The sequence below is a fragment of the Phycodurus eques genome, chromosome 16 (assembly GCF_024500275.1).
Source record: "Phycodurus eques isolate BA_2022a chromosome 16, UOR_Pequ_1.1, whole genome shotgun sequence".
Classification (NCBI taxonomy): Eukaryota; Metazoa; Chordata; class Actinopteri; order Syngnathiformes; family Syngnathidae; genus Phycodurus; species Phycodurus eques.
This window is the reverse complement of record NC_084540.1, coordinates 17,528,061-17,542,684: the sequence shown is the minus strand read 5'-3', so window position 1 is coordinate 17,542,684 and position 14,624 is coordinate 17,528,061.

Sequence of the window (14,624 nt, the reverse complement as noted above, 5' to 3'; positions counted from 1 at the left end):
GAAAATGTGCGTACTTGCCTGCAACTTCGTTGACAGAGCGCAAGGAAAATGCTGAGGGAAGACGATGGGCAGCGTTTGCCTGGAAGGTGAATCTTAACATTACGGGGTCAATATCACCAAAGTGCCGTTGGTGTTCTCAGAATCAGTCATCTTGAAACGTAGCAGAATAAAGAAACTAGTTAAGATCTTCGCCTGCCACCGTGGGGGACCTAGGTTCAAGACCCCGACTGGACCATCCGCCAACATCCCCCGGACTCACGGCTGTGGTGTCCTTGAGCAAGACACTGATACCCCGAAATGCTCCCCGGGCGCTTCAGCTGCTCCCTGCTCCAGTATGTTCCACTAACGTGTATGTGTTCACTGTGATGGGTAAAATGCAGAGAACAAATTTCATGTGCATGTTCATGACAATAAAAGGTGATTCTTCTTCTTCAAACATTTGCACACATACCACTGATAAATCAAGAAATGTGTTTTCATTCCCCCCCCCCCCATTTGAAGGATGTGATTTTGACATGTCCCACTCATTGCTCTACTAACTGGTTAAATAAGTGGGACCTTGACCAATATCCATTTTTAACAACATAACATCTTAAAGGGAACATTTGCAGTTTTAAAGCTGCTACACGATTCGATTGTAACTTCGCTACACTAATCCCTCCCCTCCTCGAGTCTCTGACCATAGCCCCGCCCCTAATTTCCGTGCATGAGATGCGCACTGTATTTAACACATTCACTGTCATTGACGGCTTTAGAAGTCAAATATCCATGTTAACTGGGACGGCTGGCAGTGAATGAGGTAATTTGCGTTGTAAAAAAGCTGATGTTAGCCCCGGGTGTTACTAAAGTAGCATGACTTTTTGTAATGGAGTGTTACTGTAACACTAAACATGAATAGTTTAAAGGTTTTTTTGTTTGTTTTTTTGGAGTGTATAATCAATTAAAAATCAAAACGTGTTGATAAACGTACTGGTCAAGCAAAAATGTAAATTCTCTGTCGGTTGTGAATCCTCTGAGCTGCCTGTGACCCTCCACCTGTGTCCAACTTCTATGTTCACCTTTGTTTTTGTCTTGGTATCTGTCCCTTCTTTTTAACTTGAATCGCTAAGCCAATGTGGATGTTTCGTGATAGTTTCAGCAAAGCTCCCGAAGCTCTAGGAAACAAGTCAGTGCGAGGCTGACTGACACCTTGTTGGTCAAGCTTTCTATCTTTGATTATAAGTTTTTTTTTTCTTCAGGTACAGTGGTTTCTTAAAAATGTAATTGGAGGGGGAAGAAATAATTGGAGATACATGATGAACTTTTGCACTCTGCATAAATAAATACATCCAAATCCATCCATCTATTTTCTGAGCCGCTTATCCTCACAAGGGTCGCGGGCGTGCTGGAGCCTATCCCAGCTATCATCGGGCAGGAGGCGGGGTACACCCTGAACTGGTTGCCAGCCGATCGCAGGGCACATATAAACAACCATTTGCACTCACATTCACACCTTGGGGCAATTTAGAGACTTCAATTAACCTACCATGCATGTTTTTGGGATGTGGGAGGAAACCGGAGTGTCCGGAGAAAACCCACGCAGGCACGGGGAGAACATGCAAACTCCACACAGGAGGGGCCGGGGATTGAACCCCGGTCCTCAGAACTGTGAGGCAGATGCTCTAACCAGTCGCTCACTGTTCCACCTACATCAAAATCAAATACAATTAAATAAAAACAATAACTTGAAATACATAAATAAATATAATAGAGTATAATTGATAAAACAAACAAATCAAGGTATAAATAGATAAATACGTTATTGAAATACATGTTTTACAATTCTACCTTGATAGGAATAAATGCAGATATAAAAATAATATAATAAATACAAATAAATTTTGCCTTGAAATAAAAAAATACATTAAAGAAAATCTGCCTTGACATAAATGAATACATAAATACCTTAAAAAGGTAATAATTCTTAATACAAAATACACTAAGGTTTCTGCTTTAAAATAAATGAATAAATACATTCTAAAAATAAATAAAAACAAAATAAAAATAAGACTGTGGAACTTGGTTCTGATGGAGAAAAAAATAAATGAAAATACATTCTGCCTCAAAATGAAACATAAATGCCTTGACATAAATAAATAAACAAATACCTTATAAATATCTAAAATAATGAATGCAAAATACACTACACTATTAGCTTATAAATAAATAAATAAGTAAATAGATAAAAAATAACAACAGGTGGAACTTTGTTCTGATGGAGCTGCATGTGGTGCCAATATTTCAAAATAAATCAAATGTTATTAATCTACCAATAACCTCAATGGTCACTCAAATGGAGATCAATACAGAAGAAGGAATAATAATAATTAATAACTTGATTGATAGCCCACTTTTCAAGGGTCACCAGGACAGAATCTGTTGTCTGCATAGTATCCAGTCTCATAAACATACATAAAGCATGTCGTCTTTTTTTAATTATGGTGGTTTCTGTTACAAAATAAGCAATTACTGTATTTCTTTCCCTGCTGCACAGCAGGTGTTTAAAGATTTAAAATTCCGTCTTCCAGCGGTTGCCCACAGGATAAAACCCCCCCCCAAAAAACAAACACATCCACAGAAGTTAACTGTTTCAGAAGACCTGGTGGTCTCAAAGCATATTTCAACAGACCAGATGCAGAGTAAAAAATACTGAATAATTAATATTTTAAGTTGAGAGTGTGCATAGCTCCTATTTAGACACTTTGTGATACGTGAAATGAAACTCATGAATAAACAATAACGTGCTCCTTTCTTAAAGTTTACTCTCTTGCAAATGTACAAATACAATTTCCAAAACCCAATGAACGCCTCTTGTTCATTCCTGGGGTTTTGTTTCCCACTTTTTATTTATTCCTTTTTTTTAAATGAAAAAAATCTATTGGATTTTCTACGTCTCTTCATTGATGCATCGGTGTTGCCTTGGTTTCTTTTCAATTGGAAGACTGGAATGACCAAACTGCAGTTAAATGGGAGCGTTTTGGCTTCTGATGGCCAACAAAAAGCAACATTTTGTCAGGATGTTTCTATGGAAAGAACCTTTAATGATGATAAAGGAGTCCCACAAGGAGCATTACTGGGTCTCATGCTGTTCGTTAAATTTACTCACACTCTTATAGATACACAACAACGGCAGTAAATGGGTATACATTAGTGTGTCAAAATCTTCACTGCATTAACCCATTTGGTAAAATGTACGGTATTAAAAAAAAAAAAAAAAAAAAAAAAAAATCAGGTTTGTTGTCAAAGTAAAGCAAAGCAAATGTTCATTTCTTTTGTTTGACTGCAACCCAAGTTGGATTTTTCCGATTTCCCAGCTATCCTGAAGCAGCACAAGGACAAGGCTTGTCTTTTCTCCAGTCATGGTTGTCTTCTTATCAAAATGCTTTGCTAGCTCTACTTGCTGTGTTTGGATTTGCTTCAATCAAGTATGTGACACTTACTGTTCATCCTCTAACATGACACATATCTACTTTGTGTCTTTGTGGCAATACACTCGAAGCTCTGTGTTGTCGCCGGCTGTGATTTTTGACCATTTAGCCCACCTGTGTAAGCTGTTATGTGTATTTAGCATAACATCTTTGGCTAGAAGCTAATATTGACTTCATTAGTTATTTTTTGAGCCAAAAACAGACACCACTTTATTTATTTATTTACTTATTTGTTATCTGTGATTTCTTATATTCTCCTTAAAGAGAACGTATCTTGGAAAATTGACTGTTGAATTGCTTTTATAAAATACAGTGGTGCCTTGTAATTCGAATGACCCGACTTACAAATGTTTTGAGATATGAACCAACCTTTGGCCTATTTTTTAATTTTAATTTTTTGCTTTTATTTGCAAGCCAAAATTAGAGATACAGTTTGAGTGCTGTATGGTGGAAATGAACTCAACTCACTTCACAACAAGCAGAAGTTTGGCAGATAGCCAACAATTCTTCACGTTAAAAAAAAAAAAGACGCTTTAAGCGTGTTAGTATCACTTCCAGTTGAGGTTTACTGTCAAACCAAACATACAACAAAGAGAATTACATATTGTGTATTTAAAACAGCCACGTATCTTTGCCTTAAAGTCTGTTAAGCTTAATGCTAATAAACAATATAAAATGCCATAGGCAGGGTAACGAAGAGCAATAACCTTTTCTGTAACGGATATTTGAACACAAACAGTGGAGCAACACGTGTAGACAGACAATATAACAATATTAACAGGCATATATACTTTGTACTTTGTGAAAATGTTCTATTACTGAAGCTTACTGAGTTGGTTGTGAAACTCTTCTTCATGTGTGTCTGTCTGTATTATACTGCCCCAGGTGGCCAAGGTGTGCACACCAGAAGGAGCAGCACAATGTCCCTTGAATTAAAGCAAAAAAAAGTGGTACAAACTGTTATATTTTTTCCATTCTATTGAGTTATGTCATTCCTGTGTGTCTTTATAAAGTACAATATTATGGTGATATATTACTATTGAAGTGTGAAATTAAACAAGTAAATATTTTATTAGATACCCCACTGTTAATGATTAAATGATAAAATATAACAAATTTACAGAATAACAGGCCCAACGCAGTTTCTCAGCTCATGACGTGCCAATCAACTGATGTGAACATCTGCCATTTCTAACCAACTGTTGCCATGTCATAGCAAAGCCAATAGGTAAGCAGAGCTGCAGTGTTAGCACACATTAGCATTAGAGTGTTACGAGTGGATGTTAAGTGTGCTGTTATTCCTTGTCCTTTGTGTTATTTTGACCCAAAGTTGTCAGAGACCTTTTATTAAGACACCTGGGAACTGTTTAAAATTTTGTTTTGGAAAAAAAAAAAAAGTCCCCACTAACCCTCAATTTTTCTTAAAACTGACCTTTTGGTGTTTTTGTAAGCTGTGCATTTCTATTTTTAAGTGGTAAGCCTTTTAAAGATGATCATTCTAATTTTTTGAGTCTAATGTTATTCCATATTTACCTTCTTTTTTTTTTTTTAACACCAAGAAGGCTGCAAAAAGCTACCGTGTTGCACCTAAAGTGAATTAGTGGCTGCACCAGTCACTTTTTAATCCTAAACCACATTAAGTGGAGTCCTCAAATACTCCTAATTTGCATAAAGTGAGTCACCGTCTGTGTTGTTTGGAAAATAACTCATCTCGTCACGCTTATTATTATCATTACGCATACAGAACATCCTTAAAACCCAAAAGGCTTTAATCATCCAAGTTTATGAGGGCAATATAACAGCTGGGTACCAATTACACTAGACATCTTATGCCTGTTCTGAACTAAGTTACAAAAGCGGTCATTGAACCTCTCATATTTTGTTGATGGAGGCCGTTGAGTGGAGCAGCGCCTCAGTCAAAATGTCACCGCGTAATGGAAGAATGTGTTGCAGGGTTGCGGTGGACCCTGCGCACAAGCTTTTGCTAAGGGAGCATTAAGAGCAGCACATTTGGATACACTTTCAAAGCCATAATCATCATTCATTGTTAATTGTAAAGAAGTATCTGCCCAATTGCATTACTAGTAATTAGAGCTCAAGCACACAAATTCCAAAGGACAAAATGTGTCTGACACATGAAACGTGAAATATATTTCCCTCTCTATTTTACAGCTATTCACATCAGGTTGTGGTTTTCATGAAAATTTGGGATTTTGTACAAATGGCAATTAGCGATCAGTTAAAAAAAAAAAAAAGACTACTACTAGAACAAATCAACGGGGGGCTTGATTTTCTTAGGGCTCTCCCTAAGAACTATATATATTTTTTCAAACAGTCAGTATGACCAGACAATAGTACAGTCGTAAAATCATATGTAAAAAATCTTGTACCTCTAATTAATTTTTTTTTTTTTTTTTTAAAGAAACCACCGCACCTGAGGAAACACAACCAATCAGAGACAGAAGGGATTGGGCAGATCCTGAGAAAAGAAGGGTGAAGCACAACAATTAAGTTTATTGGCTATTTTGTCTTTGTAATTGATTTTACATTCCTACAAATAAAACTTCAAACCCATAACATATAGTGTTATAGTAACACTCAATTACGAATACGTCATGCTACCAAGCTTGTCAGGGGTTCTCCCTGTGCTTTTGTGGGTTTTCTCGAGCAGTCCGGGCTGTACCCCCCCTTCCTCAATGCAGATCTACCAAAATCAATTTGAATGTTGTGAAATGCTAGAACCAATTTCAAAGGCAAACAGTCATGAAAATAAGTTCTTTTATTTTGTGCATGTAAGTCACATGAATGAGCAAGTGAGAAATTGTTCAAGTTGTCGACGATGTAAAATGTCTCTCAGTGATCCCTGTTTATTTTGTCTTTATTTTCTGGCGGTGACAGCTGCATTTCTTGCCAAGCGAGCGTCAGCACCGTAGGGCAGCCCGGAGAAAAGTGGAATCTGAGCAAAGATGTGCAGTTCCCACTCGACGGCGTGCTTCCAGCGTGTTTCTAATAATAGTTGAGATTTAATTAGAGGATTTAATTGGCGATTCCCGCTCGCTCTCTTTGCTCAAGTCGAAATGCGGGGAAGCGTCGGCGACATCGGCCGAAGAGACAACCAACTCCGTGCTCTGTTTCCTCTGCGTTGACATAACCGAAAAAGTCTTTTAAACTTTCTCTGCTCTGTGGCTCTTTCCACTTTGTTGCATCAGTGTTCCCTCCCTCTGTTGTGTGTAATTAGAGCTCCCTTCTTTCTCTCGCTGGTCTTCTAGGTTTCCGCCGCCGTTCCCCTCCCAGTGTTTTTGCATTACTCTCGTGCAATTTGTAGAGGACTTTCTTGTCTCCAACCCGATGCATCACAGAATATGCTAATATTAATAGTATTAGCCAAGGATGCATTGATTCTTTAATATTCAAATGCTTTCAATGTACAAAAACAAACAAACAAACAAAACCGGTCCCTGTTACCAAAAGCATGTAGCAGGATTTTGTACAAAAAGCAACAGTAGCTAGTTGAAAACGACACATTTTTCTCAGTACAGTTAACCCTGCATATTTGTGGTTCTGCATTAAAAATTTCACTTACTGTATTTGTTTTTTTGGGAACCTATCCTCTGTTATTCGTTGCAACAACAACAACAAAATCACCCTTTTGTTGTTTTTGTGATCATGCCAAAGCAATAAAAGCATGGCTTTGGCGCCATCGTTTGGCAAGTTGGTGCCAAGGCACTATGTTGAAGTGAGTTGAAGAGCTTCATTTAGACAAAAATACAGTGGTGCCTTGAGATATGAGTTTAATTAATTTCATGACCACACTTGTACCTCAGAATGTTCATCTCAAATCTCCTTTCCCCATTGAAATGAATGAAAATGCCATTAATCTGTTCCAGCCTCCCCAAACCATAAAAAAACAACAACATGTTTTTTAATTTTTAACAAAGGATGCTGCAACACATGGAGATGCATGTATTCTTTATCCTCTGCGAAAAACCACTAATATTATGTTACTGTGTCACTTACCGTAGTAGTGAAAGTCACACACACCAGAAGGAGCCGCAATGACTTAATCAACTGTTTAATTCTTTACATTTGAATTCATGATGTTATTACTATATGTTTTAGTAAAGTCCAATATTATAGAGTATGCTCTTCTTTATTAAAAAAAACACATTACAAACATTTTTTGTTGCATTTCTTTCAGGAGGCTGGAATAGATTAATAGCATTTTCATACATTTCAATAAACGAATTCAACTCGTATCTCAAGGTACCACTGTAACTTAGCTTTCAAAATACTTTCAAGTCTTAAAAATGTGTCTTTATGCACCTCTCCCTATCTTTCAACACCAAAACGACACCTGCGAATGTGACCTTTTCGTTTTGTCGCGCATTGAAACAATGTCTTTCCCATCTGGGAACATTTGCAGTCAGCTCACTGTCAGGCACAGGTTGTACTCTTCTCCCAGTACCCCGTAGGCCTGTACCGTGACATTGCTTGACCTCTTCGAGCCTCTACCGCCTGCTTGAGTATGCATAGTAGCCCCCCCCGGCGATTGATGCCCAGGGAAGGGGAGAGGAAATCTATCCCCGGGTTGCAGCGTGGACTGTTGATGAATGACCCCTTACAGGCCTGAGCACAGCTGATGGGTCACGGGCTCCGAAGACCTCGGAAGACAGATGAGGATGGGATGGATGAGGATAGTCGGATAGTCTTAGCAATGGGAGTACGAAGGGGAAAAAGGCAAATACTGTTGTGATTTTGATGGGGGTTAACGTGTACGTCCTGGTGGCAGAAGGTGATTGACTCCCGTTGACTTAAACCCAAAACGATGACAATTTATGAAGAAAAAGAAAAATGGTTGGTTGAGTAATTTAACAAAACATAATGGCTTGCATGCTAGCAAACGTCAGAACAACAGCGCACTTTCCATTTTTACTGTCAAAAGAGGACATCTGTGCCAATAATTCCAGCAACAGAAAAATCAATTAACGAGCATGTCCCTAAATGATCATGTTAACTCTGTTGGCATTTCCACCACGTCTATTTTTGGACGTTTACCTTTTGAATTTACCTGTTGACATGTAAATAGTTTGTCTCCCTTGGAAGCAATTTATCTCCCGTACTGCAACATCTTTTTTATTTTTTTATTTTTTTTATTTGACTGACACTTCACACATTCAAACTACGCTGGTAGAGAAGAAGGCTAAAATCATTATTTATCCTCTTTTCTCAATCCCTCTGGCATGCAGATTATTTTCCTTTTCACAGACCTGTCAAAATGATCAAAAACAATCCCCCCCCCCAGAAAGAATGCCATTCCTGTGTGGTGCCTCTGGTGTGCTTGTAAAAGGATTCCCGATTCTCCTGGAGCTAAATGTGGGTTTATAGCAAGTTAAAAAATGTGCAACTTTGCGACGGCCGCGGGCCTGTCGTAATGGCCGTTAATTTAACACCTGAAAAGTGCTTTTTTTTTTTTTGCCATTTGTGGGTCTGGCCGGGGCCCCTGGTGTGCTTGCTGAAGGTTTTCCGGCACTCCTGGACGTAAAAGTGGGTTCCACAGTAACTTGAAAGACACGTTGCCCATGTACCCTTGTGTTATCATTGTAAAAACTAAGAAGCATGACAGCTTGACGACCATCTAAAACAAGGGGTTGTACGCTAGACTTGTAACCCACCACCGTGGTACCTCTTTGGGGCCCACACATTTTATCATCCGCCTGCAGTGAATTCAAACAAAATCAATCTGGGTGATGCACAGGAAGAGGAGAGAAACTGACAGAAAATAATACCATCCGTGTTTTTTATGACGGCAGCAGACGAGGGCGGGAGGTGATTCCAGGAAAAAAAGAAACTCACGCCTGACAGGTTCAGTCCTGGAAGTATAGTACCTTCTTAGCTTGTTTCTCAAATAAACTCCACTATGACGGCCTTGCGGATTCACAGCAAAGAAAGATAACTATTCCATATCATCAATGTAGAAAATATGCTCGAACCCCTTCAAAAACTTTGAGATTTCTTCACCCTCCCTTGGCTGGCGAGAAGATTCATTGCGACATCTCTCTGCATCGCCGCAATCCTGGCCCGCATCCACGTGGCCATAAAAAGGCACAAAAAAAAAATGGTCTTCCTTTAATGGCCACCACTACTTTAACATCTCAATCGTGAACCAGACGATCGCTTACCTCAATGCACCGTCCTCATTTACATGCACAAAAACTACTACTGTAAAATAAAAGCCATTTGCACCGTGTCTCTGCCAAAGGTTCCTCGCCACCTGCGAGGCAGTCAGCCACCCGCTCCAGCCAATCCATCCACTCGGGTGGGCCGCAGTGGTGATAAATTGGCATGGATTAAATGTCAGCCCTTGGAGCACATCCACCCTCTGCCGAGCCACAGTGAATCTCTTAAGAGGGAACAGGTCGGACAAATTAAAGTCTACGTCCTGTGTCGTCAGCCAGACAATTTAAGAGGTGACTTGACCCAGAACATACAGACACAAGGTGAGATCTGCCCACCTTGATACCTCTAGTTCTAGTAGTCCTCAACCATGACTTGAGTGGACGATTAAAGTGATTTTTAACATCTTAACCGATTATTCGTATTTTTTAAACGTGGGAGAACCCACACGAGGAAAAATCACCGCACACAACACGCGTAACCACATCTCCGCCGATGATCCTGAGCCTCGTGCCCTGAACCAGATGTCTGCTGTAGTACCAAGGCTGACCTGTGAGAGGCAGCATTGTGCCACATGGCATCCAGACTGCTGGAAAACACAGTAAAGAAACAGTAATTAGAGAAGAAGAAATAGAAGAAGCGAGGCTAACTGCAATCTTAACTGGTAACGATATTGGTAACATTTTGAATTTGGTGAATGACTTGACTCTACAAACTCTCTCCTCTATTTGTGTGCGGCAATAGTGCAATCTTCAGCGAGCTTCCTGTTCGGCTATCGTTCTGTTTCACATCCCAATCATGGAAATTACTGAACAGCTTTACCATTCATGATAGTAGGCCCAAATCAGGGAGAAAAAAAAATCACTCTTGGCACACCTCACACCACAAGATAATTAATAAGGATAATCAGATAATCGGGCCAGATTATCTTTTCTTAATAAGGTGCTCTGAAAGGCCCTTTGAACATGTAAAATGTGATATTGTTGTTGCAGTTTAACATTTCATTCGGATGAATAAGAGTATATTCATTCCAAGCATGGCATATTTAATAGGAGCTGTGCTCAAATCAGCCTCACGGAGGCAACAACTATCAAAGAATTAAAGCATCAAAAAATTCTGCTGACACACCGGAAGAAAGCAAACGTAAAAGGCGTGATGACACTTGTCCTCACGCCTCTCTGTGGCACAAGCATAATATCGCACAACAACCGAGGCCATAGATACAGTGTCTATCAACAGATATGCATGTTTTCAAAGGCTTTTTTTGAAAAATACATGTTCTTTATTGTGCCTAACTTTAGTAAAAGTGGGTCGCAAATGTGAGTCCAAAAGTTGCGAACGAATGATCTAAATCACCTGTCTTATCAGTTTCTGTGTATGCTTCAAAATGGCGCACGGAGCGAAAGAAGACCTCTGCCAAGGCTTCAGACATTTGTCAGCTGCAAAGTCAAGTGGCTACATTCCAGCACAAAATTCATTCAAATTGGATATTAACTGGTGGGGTGGTCTGACACATCATAATGGATAGAGATTTCTTTCATTTATTCATTTATTTATTTTTTTCCCGGCTCAGCAATTTTTCACGATTGATAAAATTGTATTAAGAGTGAGCAACTGTGGAAGAATAACTACCCATCAAAAATCCAGTTTTGTATAGCACCCTTGTCAAATGAAAGCCATGTATCTCTAAATGTATTTTTCTTTGTGTGAGGGAAAAAATATAAATGACTAACAAGCATGTAGTTTTGTTGACCTTTGTACTCCAGGTCGATTACCATCTCGAGTGAAAGAGTCAGATCAAACTCGACAACATGAGATGCTAAATGATCCGTTTTTTTTCTTTGTGTGGGTTAAAAGTGAACTCTCAACTTCATTGCAGATTGTAAGATGCCTGAGTACGCACAGCAGCTGTGGCGTTCCAAAACCTCTGAATATACTTCTTCAATTGATGGAATTGGGAATTCTAGAAATGCATGGTAGCCATGTAAACACGACTCGACACTGCGGTTTACTGCGCAGAGCTCCGAAAGACATAAAGGCTCTGTTTAAAAACACATTAAAGCGCATATTTGCATAAATGTGTAAGCAGTGAGCCATCAATTGTTAAGCTCCTGACATACTGTAGTCCCAACTCTCTCTAACCAAAACAACTTTGGACAATTGTATGCTTCCAGCTTTGTGGGAACAGTTTGGGAAAAGATCCAAAAGTTCATCATGGGTGTGTTTGGTGTGTAAGAACCTCATAAAACTCCCTTTGGATGAACTACAATGGCAATATCGATACAAAGCGCAGTCAGTTTCCAACGGAGTTTCGTTTATGAATGCACAACGCGAGTTTGTTCATGAATCAGAACCCTTACGCTAACGCCTATATCAATAGTTTAAACCATAGATATGCCATCAACGATGATCCCAACACAGTTTCATAGTCATTTCAAACTCATCTTACAACATTAATCTTAAAAATAAACTGCCTTATAGATGATATGATTTCAGAAAAAATACACCATAATTGCACATGCACAAGACTCTCAGTACCTTTCACTAACAACACAGTCTAAACCTAGCTCCTCCCTGACATACAAAGATGTTAGTCTCCCAGTAGAGATGTGTCATTTCAACATCTTCCTTGACACCAATTACTACTTTCCTATTATCCAGGGCTTTGGTGCCATCTTGTGGCATGTTGGAGCATTTTGGAAGGAAAAATAAGTGAGTGTTTGTGCGAATAGCTGTGGATAGGTTCCACAGAAAAGCATGTGAATTTTAATCGGGGGTTCACTGTACAATGTGGTTAACAAGCAAGCCTGCTTCTTTGCTGTGCGCAGAAAATGAGGGCAAAAAAAAAAAAAAAAAAAAGCAGTAAATGTGCTCTCGTTGCTCTTTATCTCTAATGGACGACTGCCCAGAACTAAGTTGCTTCTGGGACCAAGTCAAGCACAATGCTGCGCCGCAGTTATTACACAGCACAAACCGCTTGTGCTGCTGAAAATGTCAGCAACAAGGGCAGGAAAAGGACAATGCGACCATTTGCTGGCTCCCTTTGAGACTCTGTCAACAGCCTCTTCGTCTAGGAATCTTTGCCGACTTGAATTCAGCATTAAGCGCGCCACTCATTTAGTGTCGTAAAGCCGGGGAAATCTCTGGTTGGTAATTGATGAATGGCTGCGGCCTTGTTACTGCCAACGCTAGTGTAGTGCAGAGGAGAGGGAAAAGGAGGGGAGCAATTTTGCGGCTCGGCTTTCAGCGAACAGCCCAATTTGTCTTTTCGTGTTTTAAAAATCTGGTCGGAGGTTAAACGTGGCACTATGTGGTCTCACTGATCACACATGCAACTCTTGGAAACATAATTTTTCCTGCAACCTCCACTTCCGCCTCCATTTCAGTTCATTGACACAATTGGTCACAGACTGACACTAAACAGTTGATCTGTTTAGTGTCAGTTTTGATCTCGGTTGCTAACCAAAAACAGCAGCACCGAAACACATGAACATTCGCTGAGACAAATTGTGGAGATTAAATGACTTCGCTGCGCTGCATTAAAGTCCGTCTTACGTCAGTGTTTCCTAACCTTTATTGAAACAAGGCACATATTTTACATTAGAAAAATCTCACAGCGTCATGATCTCCTCTCAATTTACTCACAAATGTACTTCCTCATTCTGAAATTGAGTTGTATTAATGGTAACAAGTGGAGGCACGGGTTTTATGTTTGTTTTACGTTTCATTTTGAAAGTAAACTGCAGCCGAGGGTGGCAAAAAACAGCTTTTGAAGATGCTTGATGTGAAGTGAGTTGAGTCATACAGCTCTCGTATCTCAAGGGTGCACTCGCGAGTCAAAGCAAAAAATCGGTCGAACGAGGGCTCGAATCTTGAAAAAGTCGAAAGTCGGGTCACTCGTATTTCAAGGCATGACTGTATGGACAAACAAAGATTTGCTGTCACACCTAAGGACAATTCTGAGTCTTCAATTAACCTAACGTGCATGTTTTTGCAATGTGGTAGAAGCCGGAGTACCTGGTGAAAATTCACACAAGCACAGGGAAAACCTCGGCCAATTAATTACAACCACCCCGTGGCACCACCTGGTGTTTTTTCTGAAGGGGGGCAAGAATTTCAGGTGCGTTATTCAAGTGGACAACGATGACAGCGATTAATGGGGGGGCATGGTGTCTACTAGATTTTGAGGTTGTGGAATGGAGACGGTTTGTAGCAGAGAAGCGATGAAGGAGGCTGTGAGGATGAGGAGGAGAATGAGCTCTCGTCACTGCATGGTGAAGTGTGTGCGTCCGTATAAATATTCATCTCGCTCATTTGTTTGTGCACCAACAGCTGCAGCACTTTCATCTATCGAGCTTTTGCCCTTTCAGAGAAAAGACGGGTCCGGGGATGTGAGCGGCATCGCAGTCTGTTTGTTAGCCGAGCTCACAAGAAGGGCCGTGCGCTAAGTTGTTGTTTTCGCTACATGATTCATAATGAATCAGGCTCACCAAATTGATGTGCGTGTGTGCATGTGTGCGTGTGCGTGTGCGTGTGTGTGTGTGCGTGCGTGAGTGTCCAGCGTGTGTGTTACAACAGAAATCTTGCCTTGACAAATACATAACCCAATTCCAATGAAGTTGGGGTGTTAAAATAAATAATGTAAAGAAAAACAGAACACAATAACTTGCAAATCCTTATCAACATATATGTATTTGAATACACTACAAAAGACAAGACAAGATTTTTTTTGCAAATTTTTTTTTTTTCATTTTTAATTTACAACACGTTCCACGTTACGTCACCTTTCCTTTTAACTACATTCAATACGCGTTTGGGAACTGAGGACACTCATTGATGAGGCATTGTAGTTGGAATTCTTTCCCATTCTTGCTTGATGTGCAACTTCAGTTGCTCAACAGTCCAGGGTCTCCATTGTTGTATTTTGTGCTTCATAATGTGCGACACATTTTCAATGGGAGACAGGTCTGGACTGCAGGCACG